At 36.7% G+C, this 13626-nt stretch overlaps 1 pseudogene; it reads left to right on the top strand.

The window, feature by feature from the left end:
• Positions 1–227: 227 nt before the first annotated feature.
• On the top strand, positions 228–12579 carry LOC139712339 (uncharacterized; annotated as a pseudogene).
• The last annotated feature ends 1047 nt before the right edge of the window (positions 12580–13626 follow it).

The following is a 13626-nucleotide window of genomic DNA, read 5'->3' as shown; positions in this document are numbered from 1 at the left end:
ATGCCTCGCCAAAATTACTTTTGTTCAAATTTCCGAGTTTGAATCTGTCTTTATGAGCTTTACGGAAGACTTCATTAGAGTGCCTTGTTCTGTGTTTCACTATGTTTGTTTCATAAACTGATAGCCTTAATGCTAATTGATAGAGAGAAAAAAAACCAGGTGTTGCCTTAAATCAGATTGCATGACACGATAGGCCTACTGAGAAGATACATCATCTTTTGATCACTATGGCAACACGACTCGATCCCGAATATCGTCTGCAGAACATTCGCTCAACACTAGACATCCTAGACGGGAAAGGCGACAGAAAACGGAAGCAAACACGACTTCGAGGTGCTATTCGAAGTCACACCATATCATCCAACCAAAAATCCGACCCATCTCTAAGCGTCGTTAAAGAGTATAAGATGACTATTGATATACCTCCTGATCACAGTAAAGTGTCAAAAGGAAAATACTCCGGATATTTGTCAAAGGTTGTCTCGAAGTCTTCTACGACTGCAACCATCAGTAGGCGGCAACCGAAACAAATTGCTACTCCACATCGTCTGCGTGTTCCTCGGACAATAGAAGAGCATAAACCAGGAGGAGACCGTAAGCAGCTGGCTTTGATGTCTTCAGCATTAGATTCTGAGCTGCAAAAATTGCATGTTAAAAAACATGAGGTAGACGAGCAAAAGGTTGCTTCATCCAACGTAATCAATAACGCCACTTTATCGTCCATTTCAAATGAAGAAGCCTTTATTAAACCTTCACAAGATGACGAATTGCAGAGAGGAGGTGATGTCACGGTAGCTGCCAGTGGCGTTTCAAAGTGGCGAAATGTAGCGAAATCGGCAATTAGGAATAAACTGTCAAGTTCGAAGCCGTCAACGATAAGCGATGCGGTTCAGCACAGGAGCAAATCAAAGCGGAAGTCGGAATCATCGATCTCGAGTCGAGATGACGAACATCATGGAGTGACAGGGTACGAGAACGTGTTCGCGGCAGTCAACGCCGCCACGATGTTTAAAAAGCAGAGACAGAGAAAAAGACGGGAAAAGAGAAAGGTACAAATCTTTGGCAACATCTAAAACCTCTTAATACTAACCCTCGGTCATTTTGGAGTCACAAAGGGACCTGAGCTTTTGATCCTGGCAGAATCTTTGTCATAGCCATGCATCGACGTATTTTGTTGCTTGCCCTGCACGTTTGTCATTTTGCCTCTGACGAAGATTCTGATAGGATCAAAAGTTAATGCCCCATTTTACTCTATTTTACTCCATTGGCTCGCCACTATTGGATAAACAGTTTGCAGCAGCTTTTTTTTTAAATTTATTTTTTAATAAATATTATCGTTATTCTTATATTTCCCGTGCATGTATCTCAATTATCCTTCTGTCCTTGTCTGTTCACAACAGTTTATAGGCAATTTCAGATGTACTGTGATAACGGTACAACTCTTAAAATTATCTGAAAGAGATTAGCATATTACTGCATGTTGGATTAAAGAAAACAAACAAACAAACAAACAGAAGCAAACAAGGAAACAGGTCGTATGACCTCGATGCATCAGAGGAATGGCGATAATTAGATGTTTTGTTTGTTTTTTGTTTATTTGTTGTTTTTTGGTCACAGCGCTCATATAAAAAGTGGTCAATATTGATTATTTTGATAGACCTCTCTGTGTGATTTTGTTATCATAAATTCCCCACAATGCAGCAGCAGCTGTCAAGATTGTTTCGCATCGTAGCACGACTAGCGATCGTCGTACGACGAATCTGCGCCATTCACTATGTGGACTCTGGGTAAGCACCGATCGTAGTCACACGTGTGATATCAATACACTGTACAGCTCCCAGAATCATCGGCTTCAGTTTGATTAGTTGTATGTGAATACAAACTGAAAGAAAAAAACCGAGTTAGAATGTGAGTGAAATTTGGAACATTGCCGGATTAATGTAGGCCTACTTAGTATTTATAAAGCTGTCAATCTCGTTTTGTTTCATTCTTTAAAAATAGAATACAATTACGTTTGATTGCTCACATTTCAATCGTAATACCGCAAATGAATCAGTGACATTTCTTAAAATCTGTACAGTGCACTCCCGTTATAACGAACACGGTTATAACGAAATTCCAGTTAAAACTAAGTAAAAATTCAGGCCGGAAAATTATCCACTCTTTGTTGTTTATTGTTTATTTGTTCGGTTATAACGAAATTTTGATAACGAAAGAAACTGCCGGTCCCGAGGACTTCGTTATAACGAGAGTCCACAGTAATCCTTTTCTAACATCAAATTTGAGCTCATTATTATATGTCTCAATGTGTCTTAATGTTATATCTGATGAATGAGTCGCTACTCGGTATAGCTCCTTTCCATGCAGTGCGAATAATGGTGTTAACTTTTTTGAATCAATCTCCATTGGAATAGACAATTTGAGCTGAGCGTCGCACACCTAGTGTCAGATCGCCAGCGAAAGGACCTTATGTTTGACGTCACAGAGTACAAGGCGAAGAAAAAGGTAAATTTATACATGCACGAGATAATTGGCGACAATCGTTACGAATTTACAATTCAAGTTATTACTCGAGATCCGAAATGGGGAAAACCCAATGTGTAAAGGAATGTGGTAGTTGCAACTACAAAAGTGTATTGTGTCGTGTGCAGCTTTCAAGTGCGACAGCGTAAAATGATTTTAACCACGAATCAAAATAATGTAGATTTTCAGTCGTAATGCATAACTTGTATCACACGTTAATAAACTTTGATTGCAACTTGTAGGTGGTTCATTAGAGGATAAAGCTTCATGATATTTTATCCACTAGACAACACGCTCATTATTGTTCCCTTTTGTTCTGCTACCAAGGAAGGAAGAGTATACACTAGGAAAAACAAATGGAAGCCAGATGACGACACTCTCCCACGCGTTACTTAAACTTCTTTTACTGATCATGCTGTTTTAGGAAGTAATTCATGACACTGAAGGTGTTTGCAAGGAAGTGAATAGGCACAGCATAGACCAAAAACTCGAATAATGCTTCTCCCTTTTATCAAACTTTAAGTGGCGCCTAACGACTGAGACGAAACGGATTCTGCAGAAATCGGCATCATCTCGAACAGAACAAGATAATAAACACGTAAGTGACTCCATTACATGTTACAGTTCGGAATTTAGTATTGTCACAGCAAAGCCGCTGCAAAGTTATATCACCATGCCGAATTATGAACAAAAAACACAAAGGAATATTCCAAAACGGTCACATAGCATACAAATTGAGTTCATCAGCTGTAAACACATTGTAAAAATGATTCTAATTGTACTAAACTTGAGTCGCGACATTTTTACGACTGATTTTACTATACCCGATGTATACTTTCAATGTAAGTAGACATAGATAGGAAAGTGTAAATTAGTTTGCAAAATAATCATGATAGCATTATAAGAATATAATATATCGTAATCAAAAGCATAACACCGTCATGCTGATTATAATGTCATTGAATATTATCAGTGTTATGTTATCAGATTGTGTTACTTTCTTACAAATCTATTTTTTTAATTATATCATATTGTTATGCCCAGTTGAGTATATATGTTTCATAGAAACTGCCCAATATAAAGTCACAATTATTATCATTATTATTATTACTATTATCATTATTATTATTATTATCATCATCATCATCATTATCATTATCAGGTTGAGACGGCTCTTCGGGATCTCTCCTCCCTCGGTGAATACCCGGCCGCTATGCAAAGCAGTATCGCTCGTGTCGGCTGGTACGAATCGTACGGACCCAATCGTGTTATCGTACGAGAGGGTCACGCCCCAGATGCTTTCTACTTTATTCTTTCAGGGTCAGGTAGGTCGTAGAAACCATGGGTCGTACAAATATATCTACATTTCCTTCGTATATAAAACAGCAGATGCAACTTTGACATAAAGGTTTTTTTTTTTTTAATCTTTTATAATCACATCAGTAAAAGCTTGTATCGACTGGCCCTTGTGTCGCTTATCATGAGTGTATAGACGAGCGATAAATGTTTACCCTTTCTGCCCAGGGATGAAAGTAGGCTCCTGTCTTCTGAAGTTATTACTATCTACCTCACTAAAATTAGCCTCGCACAAGTTGAAAAATTTGACGAAGTCGAAAGAAAAACCCTGATGAATATAAATACGAGTTAATTATATTATTGATGTGTGCATACATTGTATGTGACACGAAATTCGCCTAAGTCGAAGGATTCTTTCTTCTTTTTTTTTCCTTTTTTTTTTTGCCGGTCCCTTAAAATTCGACTCAGGCGAGGTCGACGGTAATTAATATGAATTGTTTTTTGAAACATTCTTTGATTCCCATTTTTCTCCCCGACAGCTTTGGTGAGTGTATCAGTCCCAGGTGACATCAAGCCAAAGATTCTAGCCATTCTCCTGAGGGGTGATAGTTTTGGGGTAAGTATACTGCTGAATTGGGTGTGGGATTTATTATTGTCGGTATATCCGCCTTATTGTGTCTTGACTTTCCTCTCTGATACTGCATCAACAAAGTCAAATCAAAGTCTGAGTTTTCCGTTTTAAAAAGAAGTTAACTAATTTCGTTTGAAGACGTCGTATTCCTTGTATGAAATATTTTGCAATGATAAAATGATATAGTGTATAAAAAAAGCACAATATAATTAAAAACTGGTTCTATCACATCTAGAAATACAAGAAAGGAAATGAGATTCCGCCCACAGCCTTATAGTTATGAGAATAGTGATCAACAGTCTGTTATACACTGCATGCGACCATGTTAGCATTCACCTCTCTTTCCAGCGTCAAACTTACACACTTTTGTATGTTTGACATCGTGCGCATCTCTCCCTGTCATTCTCCACCCCCTTCGCCTCTCTCTCTCTCTCTCTCACCCTGGCCTCACACCGGCCTCACTCCCCACACTCCTCCACGCCAATAAGGAACTGGCTATCTTGAATCACAGCAAGCGGACCTCAAGTGTTTCCTCGAGGGAGGCTGTGGAAATGTATGTCATCTCGGCCGAGGTAGGAAGTTTGACAAAAATATTAAAGTCGACGTTAGAGGTTTACAAAAAAGTTTCATTTGTTTTCTTTGGATATTATACCATAAAATTCATAACTTGATTGCGTCGTATTTTTGTTAGTATAAACTAAATTGGTAAGTTTAAGAATTTAACAGAGGGTGACCAATGTGTGGTCTGCTTTGGAGGTAAACGTTAACTGAATTATTTTATCATTATTTTCTTATTATTTTCTTTTTAGTAAGTGCACCTCGATTTATGCTGAATACATCTTCTTATATTCAGACTTTACTCAAAGTGTAGATCAAGATATTATTAATCTTTCATGGGATTGTGATTGGTTGCCTTGCAGGACTTCATTTACATCGTTATGTCTGGGAATTATAAAGTGCTTCAAGATCCTGGGACATTAGATTTTATGAGGTAAATTTTCAAATACTAGTAAAACTTTTGTCAAATAACGCATCGAGCTGAATGATAATATATCAAGGTACTAAACTTAAGACTGGTAACATTCGCGCTTGAAGTACCAATTTTTCCTTTCGGAGTGAGTCAACAGTTTCTCAAAAAGTTGATCTTCCGCCATATCAAAATTTGATCGTCCTTCTACCCTGATAGTCTATTATTGAAATCGGCAGTACATTTTATGACTGTCACTACGTCACATCTTCAGAAGTAAGAAGTAACTGACTTCCATTGAAATTGAAAATATCATGAGCTTTGTGAGTGCATAAGATCCACCTTTTAATTCATATCAATTCTATGGAACACTTCTGATATTACAGCAACTTCTCTTAGAAACGAGTATGAATTAAAACACGTTGAACAAACGAATAAAATCAATTAGTGCACCTTGAATCACCTTGCATATTTATATTATTTTTGTTATCTTTACTTGGTCGTCAACATGTTTTCAGTTCACGACATGGTTTCGAATGTAGACCTATAATTACCAAGTAATTTTATGATCAGACTGCTATATACATCTTATAATCATTGCCGATAATCCACGTTCATCTAACTGTTTTTGTCAGTCGAAACGTTGCGATGTTATTTGCAAATACAGTTTATTGCTTCTTCTCGTCGGTAGGAGTGTGAACTTCTTGAAGGAATGGCCTCTGAAAAACATCGAGAAAAATCCCAAGAAATGCGTCTTCAACTTCTTCAGGCGAGGTTTCTTCTTACAGTAAATGTTGGATGATTAGATTAGCTTTCGATGTATATATAAAAGGGAGAGCGACGTCGATAATAATGTAAGAGATTTAACTGTTTTTGGACTCTGTTCAATAATGTCAAGTACGTGTATTGATATGAATGTAGGAGGAGAAATTACTCTCCTGCATTTTATCCGGCAGGTCCCCTTAAATACTTGCCTCCCAACTGTAGGTTGACTTTTGTTCCAATATTGTATGAATACTGTTCAAAGTGACTATTTTCGGACATACGATGCTTCGCGCAGCTCTTTTAGTGTTGCAACGTTAGACCCAATTCTAGTTATACAAAGACTTTTGAGTTTTGACGATGATCATCAGTTCTGCTGTCAAATGTACGAGTTTGGTTTATAAAGCTTAGAGTTTTCTTGTTAAATCGGTACGACAAGCGTATCTTCAAATATGAGATTCTCAAAATGTTGCTCTCAGAACTTTCGCATAATGTTTCTCTACTCTTTACTCTATACTCTCTACTGATTTTACTCCTATACAGGAAGAACACAGTCCTTGTGAGAGACAGCAAATTTTCCGAGTGGATTTACGTCATTAAGTCGGTAGGTGAGACCAGCAACTATACTCTGGTATATCGCAAAATATGTGACATGGTGTCACAGCGATCTTCAGACCCGCATAGAATCTTACCCTTTCCCAAAGCTACTCAATCTCTAAGAGAAACAACATTTAAACTCAGTAACGTTATTGTGAAGAATAATGCTCATCGATTTTTAGAAAAATGTAAAAATTTTCGAGGTAGAAACAACGAACCAAAAACATACCTGGTACCTAGGTCAAAGAATGATAATGATGATGATGATGATGATAATAATAATGATAATAATAATAATAATAATAATAATAATAATAATAATTATAGTTATAATTATAATTATAATTATAATTATGATTATAATTATAATTATAATTATAATAATGAGATGACAATGAACAGTGATGAATGTGACTTTGAATATGCAAAAAAGGATTTTTTGACTTGAAAGATTTTAACACTTCTTCCACACTTTAAAAACATTTCATTTCTCCTCATCATTTCTCCCGCTTTGATTAAATTGCTTTGTACTAAATTAACTAATAGTATTTCATTGTACGAAATATTGACATGTTGCTGTTATCGCTGTATCATTGTAGAAGAACTTTGACCTTTGATTTGGTGTCTGAATCATTCTATTATGGCTGATTTTGTTTATTTTTCAAACATTTTACAAAGACGGTGCCATCGCTGTTTATTTTTGTGTCTTTCAGGGAAGCTGCTCTGTTCTGAAGCAACTGAAATATGTGGAACCTGAATCACATCCAAAGAAACCCAAAACTGACAAAAGTGAGTTTTAGATAGGACAATATTTAACAAGTATCAAGTATATACTGTTACAAATAGTCTTTCCCAACTTGATTTTGCTCACTGTTTTTCTATGGAATATTTATCAAGGCCATGCTCGTTCTTTGAAGACATTATACGAGTCATACTATACTCCAAACATGAATCAGAAATCATATCTTGCTACAGTAAGTGTCGTGCGTTAGTTGGATACCCTTTCTATGTAGCCTTCTGGATGAAAATATTTCTTTAATCTAAATTGCTTCATATTATCTCTGATAAATAACGGTTGATATATGTCATACGCGGATAATTTATACAACTTGAATAAACTTGTCTCCCCAAATAAGATGTATTATCTGCGTTGATAAAAATACATGTAAATATTATAATAAATGATGTGCATTTGTAAGGTTCCCGGCTATCGATATCACGACACGGGCAATACTTGGTTGATCGAGAGAAATCGTTCCTCACCCGGCGAATGATCGCTGCTCGTGCGCACAGAGAGTCACTGTACAAGCGAGGCATGGACCTGCCTTACCTCATGATGAACGCTGAATTGACCAAGGCTATCATTCCCGCCAAAAGCCGCACCTCCACGATGCTCATGGTAAGTGAATGCATGGTAGCTGTATCATCAAAGTCAAACTATGCCTACACCTTGATGGAATAGACTCCTGTAACCATTCAAATATTTGTGTCATTTGCTTAGTCAAAGTAAAAATGTTTTCTCAAAACAACAGCAAATGAGCATTATCAATTTTAACCCCTGTGTTCACATTGTATCACCTTCACACACCTATTTGTGTACTGGGTGTGACTTTGAACCAGTGATCTTTAAATTAATGTTTCACATGGAACACTTTCCTTAAAGGGATGGTATAGTTTTGGTAGAGACCTAAGTTCAGGTTTCTAACATTTTTTTTTTTGTGTGTGATATAATGTGAAAGAGCATGTGATTCCAAGAGGAATTCGATGTCTATTTGATGACAATTGTTTTTGAAATGACTGAGATATCCAAAACAGAGCTATCCTAATAAAGAGTGGGGCCTACCTTTTTTACGATCGCTTCGTTTTACTTTGTTTTGGGATGGTCTCAGCCATTTCAAAATCGATTTTCATCAAATAAACTGTGAATTCCTGTTAGAATGGTATGCTCTGTACTAGTTCATAAGTAGCTTCTCGGTATCTCGCAAAAAGTTAGAAGCCCAATCCTCATCTCCACCAATACCATCCCTTTAAGCAATTGCATAAATCATGTGGAATGAAGAGTTTGTGGTGTAAAAAGTGCCAAAGTCGTTAATCGTCCAAATCCTTGTGAATGATCAGACCGCAGAGGAGGAAGTGGCTGAGATGGAGGAGGAGAGACAGGAGGAGAGATGGATGGAGGAGCTGGAAGAGGCTGGAGCTCTCACTGAGATGAAAGAATCCTTGTTTCCACTCATTGAAATGGAGGAGAATCATAGCGGTACGTAGTCATGGCAACGTAATGAAGATTGGACGAGATAGAAAGATGAAAGCAGGATAGAATTTGATATAGCTTTCAAGAACAGGGTTAGAAGATCTGAAGAGAACTTTAACCAAACAAGAAAATGGGAATGAGAAACTGATGAAAATCTTATTAACGTTTTTCATAATAAAGTTTTTTTTTTTGCCGCGAAAATAAATGAATTAAATTAACAATACCAATGAATGATTAAACCAACAACATTGACATCTATGATGATATTAATAGCGATTATGACAGTGAGAGTTATTATAATGACAATGGTTAATTCATAAGGATAATATTGATAATACTTGAATATTCCAACCTTGCATACTGTTGTCAATAATTCATCATGATACAGATGATGAGCTACCAAGATACGGCCCTCAACGAACCTTTGCCGATGATCTCAACAAACCTGCAGTAGACAGAAAGGTAAGACTTGGTTTCTTAACAATGTGTTTGACATCAAAGCCTTTGTTACCATCACTGTACTGATAAACTATTCGACGAATTCAATTAATACCGCTTGGTATTGATCTGTATGTACTCGATGACAGAATCCAGTGTTGAGGTCGAATCTCCTGGACGGTGAGGAGGAAACTGGATGTCGCTCTGTGTTTGTATCTATCCAAACTCTACAGCGAGGGGGCGTCTTCGTGAGTAACTCCCTCATTTCTTTCTTATCATGCTAATTCCATATCTAGATCAATCAATCAATCAATCAATCAATCAATTAATCAATCAATCAATCAATCAATCAATCAATCAGTCAGTCAATCAATCTATCTATCTATTTATCTTTATCTATCTATCTATCTATCTATCTATCTATCTATCTATCTGTCTATCCATCATCTATAGCTATCTGGCTATCTATCTAAGTATTTATATAATATATCCATCTATCCATCCATTTATAGCTTTCTATCTATCTATCTATCTATCTATCTATCTATCTATCTAATTATACTACTAAAAAAGCGGGTGAAGGACCACTTGTTTCTTTTGTGTATAACTTTTTATACGAGGTATTTTACTTACGGAAATGCCCAATACAACGAATGATCTCAAACACACTCTTTAAGTTTCACATTTGGTTGGTTTCATCAAGTTGTTTCATCATAGCACCTCATGGAATGTTGGTTGTTATGGGCAACAGCTGACTACGTGAAGTGATACAAAAGTCTCTGGCGTGGTCCTTAATATTTTTGAGTAGTGTATATAGGCCTACCTACAGTCTACGTCTGTTCTCATTCCCTTTCCGTTCTCCTGTCAGTTCTTCTTTCCTTTTTTTGTGTGTGATTTCCTTCAGATACCAAATAAATTGATAGTGTAGTCTGTACTCTGTTAGTTCTTTACAAATAGATTTACATATATTTGATATTCACCTGCAATGGATTAATGAAAGAATGTTTGTGCATATGTATGTTGTATAATTATGTACGTTTGTAGAAAGCATTAGGGCAAACAGCTAGACGCCTCGCAACAAGCAGCAATAAATTTTGATTGATATCGAACACATGGCAGTATATGGTAAACAATTTGATGATTAATTCATGGTTTGTACTACGGGGCCGCTCACATAATAAACAGTTCGTAAGCTAGATTATAAAAACTAATGGGCTCGTAAATTCGATCTACAAGCAACTATCCTTCTGCTTGCGTGAAAGTTAATGCAATTTATGTTTGTTATAGCCACATATGAGAGTACATTGATTTGTTCATCATATTTCAGGGTCTGGTTGATGTCCTGTTCAGTGAGCAGCCAAGCCTGAGTTTGGTCAGTCATGGAGCCGAGTGTATGGTCATGTCCAAGCAATTCTTCCTACAACACGCAACAGACGACATGCTGCACCGTGTCAAGATATCGGTGTGTTATCGGTGATCGGACGTACTCCCTCCATCCTTTCGTTTAAATTCGATGATATGTTTAGAGATTGAGATAAATCTAATTATATATATATATATATATATATATATATATATATACATATATTTTAACCCTATTCCCAGGGGGGGGGGGGGGGGGCATTTTGCCCCCCCCCCCGACATTTCGCGTGATTATTCCGCAACGCGTGATGCTCTCGCCGCGGCATTTTATGACTTTTTTTTTTCAAGTATTGCGCAACTTTTGAGACCAAATTTGTCGCTCCCGGGCATATCGTTTTGAAGCCACGCCCCTTTGAAAAAAAAATTCGTCGGCCCTAAAATTTCTCAAAAACATGATTTTCTGTACAAATCCAATGTAAATTGTGTTTTTGCAATTAATTCATATAAAAATAAATATTTTTACTTTCAATGGCTGATAATAATTTGTTTTAGCCTGATTATGCTTTAAAAAGTTTCTGCGACAAATTTTGACGAAAAAACAATAAAAACAAAAAGTAAAAAAAAACAGAAATACATAAGAAATTCAATAAACAAAATATATAAGAAATAATTATGAATCCGAATTTTTGCTTCAATATTAGTGTTGAAGATATTGAAAAGAATATGTTCACCAAAAAATTAGAAGTCTTGGAGGTTTATTTTTTGATTTATAGGCAGAAAAAAATATTTTTGCATAAATTAGCATAAATTAATTAATATAAAATAAATTAAAATTTGAAAAATCTAACTACTAGTATACAGTCTTGTAAATTACATTGGTCTATACCTTCGTGCAAATTTTCGCGAGGATCGCGCGATCCATGACCGAGATCTGAAGGGGGGCCAAAAAGGCTCCCCCCCCCCCCCCATGGTTTCAAGTCCCTCAAAAAAAAAAAAAAACCCGGTGGGATTAGGGTTAAAAATGGCTTTGAGGATTCGACGCTCAAATCCATATTACAGATGAATGACGGGCCTATATTTTACAGTTGACTTCTGTGAGAGTCTCACGACCGTTCTTGAACTCTATTTTTTCTTTTGGGTGTATTTCAAGATTGGGAAAACATCGCTTGTAGTACTTGAACTGTAAGCGGACATACTCACGAATTGTATGACCTTTTCATTCAGTATGACATTATGCCTTTTGAAGAATAATGTATCTCTGTCTTTGTCATTTGCACGGAAGAGTAGATAGATAGACTTAAATAGAATCCTCTGGTACTAATAATTGTGACGTTTCCTGTGTTATGGAAAAAAATAATCCAAGGTATTATCGAACAGATGAACAAATGAGACGGGCGTTCAGTGGACAAGAATGTACTCAGAATGAAAGTGATTGAATACAGCGGTAAATCCACTCGGTTGTCGACAATCATAGAATCTGTCTACGTTCAGTCCAAGCCACTTCACTGGATACTGATTTCATCCAGCCTTGATCAAACACTAAGAATCAAACCTTTATTCTTCCTCCCTAAAAAATCTCTCTTTCTCCCCTCATCCTCCTCCCTGACTCAGATGATGCCTTTTGCTAAGGAGAACGAAATTCAGCGCAGCTTGGAGAATCAGATAAGATGGGAAGCCTACCGGAGCGCCACCATACAACGAACCGTCGACAGGTTGACGCAGGCGAAGAAAATTACATCTCCAAGAAAATGAGAACTCAGCATTTTGTGATGGAGTCAGATGGTACACTTTCGGTCACAAAACAACAACAACACCAACAATTTATGACTTTTAAAGCCCTGGTAAAAGAAGAAAATCAGCTGTGATTGAAGATTTTAGTGATTTTATTTTCTGTGATTTAGGTAACCAAAAATCCTCTGGCTAGTCTGTTCTTGTTTAAAGTTAAAATGAAATGCCAAGTTATGATCAAGTGAACTTTTATGAACACAGTGAAATCAAAATAACAGAGTAGTCAAATTTTCTTTAGGATTGGAAATAGAGAGTAAGGAAACAGTGTCATTTTGACGATAAAAATGGTTCGGTTGGTCACAACCAGACACACGAATAAGACGAGGTATTGCAGTCAGCTTTTAACACTTCCCACACTGGTTTGTCTAGAAAGTACCAACCAAGTGGCGGATCCACAGGGGGCGCAATTGGCGCACGCCCCCCCCCCCTTTATTTTTCGTTAAAAAGAAAAGAAATAAAAAGAAAGAATGAAATGGAACCCGGAAGTGGCACCAGAAATATTAGTTGCGCCCCCCCCCCCCCTTAACAGAATTCCTGGATTCGCCCCTGCTATGACAGTTTTGGTGATAAACATCTCCCCCTCACATGCTATCCTTCCATAGTTGTCACAAGTGTACAATAATTCAGAGAACAAGAAATTCAATAAGGATTTGTGTGCATTTCAACGATAGAGTTGGAGGCGATTCTGTCATCACTTCACATCCATTCTGTGGTTGTATTATGATTGTATCCAATGTCACAGTTTAGTTAAAAAACAAAAAATAGATCTTAGAATTTTGTACCTTTTTGCTCCTCTACCTGACTGGTATTACTTAATTCCTTTAGGTGAATTTGAAACACATTCTAGCTTACAATAATTCACTATAGTATAAGTATCAATAAATCCTCAGAAATACATATAGTGGCAGACAAGCAAATTGCTGGGAGACCACATTTTGAGAAATTCCTTTTGACGTTGTTAAAGTTTTATAGCTATGTGAAACAATAAATATTGTCAGTCGTGTCATATAT

The sequence above is a fragment of the Diadema antillarum genome, unplaced genomic scaffold, assembly GCF_040938485.1.
Source record: "Diadema antillarum isolate AM-2024a unplaced genomic scaffold, OU_Dant_1.0 seq00001794_RagTag, whole genome shotgun sequence".
Classification (NCBI taxonomy): Eukaryota; Metazoa; Echinodermata; class Echinoidea; order Diadematoida; family Diadematidae; genus Diadema; species Diadema antillarum.
This window is presented reverse-complemented; position numbering and strand designations above follow the sequence as displayed.